Source organism: Sinohyriopsis cumingii, chromosome 13, assembly GCF_028554795.1.
Source record: "Sinohyriopsis cumingii isolate HCF-2022 chromosome 13, ASM2855479v2, whole genome shotgun sequence".
NCBI classification, from domain to species: Eukaryota; Metazoa; Mollusca; class Bivalvia; order Unionida; family Unionidae; genus Sinohyriopsis; species Sinohyriopsis cumingii.
In genome coordinates, this window is record NC_142973.1 from 6461770 (window position 1) to 6462500 (window position 731).

Genomic DNA, 731 nt, shown 5'->3' on the forward strand with positions numbered 1-731 from the left:
ATCTTACAGATTGATCGTGTGATTTACATTTTTAAAGTAGCTTTGCCCCAAAGAATCATTAATGTTGCTGCGATGTCTGCAGCGTGACAGTTTATCGTGATGACTGGGGCATCGTGCCACAGACAGGCAGCATGATATCCCACCCAGTCACATTATCCTGACACCAGGCTGACCAGACCTAATGCTAACCTCTTCATGCTGAGCGCCAGGCGAGTCAGCTGCTAGCATTAGTGATTCGTCTGGGGGTTCGAACATGCGACCTCCCGCATCCGAGGCGGACGCTCTTACCAATTAGGCCACTTCGACTAATGTGCCAGTATATACATTTTTAATAAAATGGAAGACTATGTTACTCTACAGGGATGGATACGGTAATCTGGAACACGTTAAGTGTCTCCAAAAAATGTCATGTAATATGTGAATGTCAGAATCGATAATACTGCACTTAACCGGACAAAAATATTCATCAATTCTGTAGTATATCTTTATCTTAAAAAAAGTGCTGTCGAATTGGATTGAACTTCTAGATAAAAGCCTTTCAAATAAGCGACAATCATTATTAGGCCTTGTGTTTGCGTTGATGTTATGCTACCTTTCTCCTGGAGCGCTGATCTCTATACAGAACCATGTATAACATTGTGCCCCATTCAAATTTACGTTGTTGTATATAGCACCAACGCGAAATTACCTGTATTTAGTACCAAGCTGTGGCATTGTTATGTGCTTTAGTT

At 41.5% G+C, this 731-nt stretch overlaps 1 protein-coding gene across 2 annotated transcripts in view; it reads left to right on the plus strand.

Annotated features, from left to right (window-relative positions):
- The first annotated feature begins 584 nt into the window (after positions 1–584).
- The window catches only part of LOC149784898 (uncharacterized), a 15133-nt gene continuing 14986 nt past the window's right edge, over positions 585–731 (plus strand). For both annotated transcript variants that reach the window (XM_089978484.1, XM_089978485.1), the window contains exon 1: positions 585–731. This exon is cut by the window's right edge and continues 162 nt beyond it. The gene's annotated coding sequence lies outside the window, so the exon portion shown is untranslated.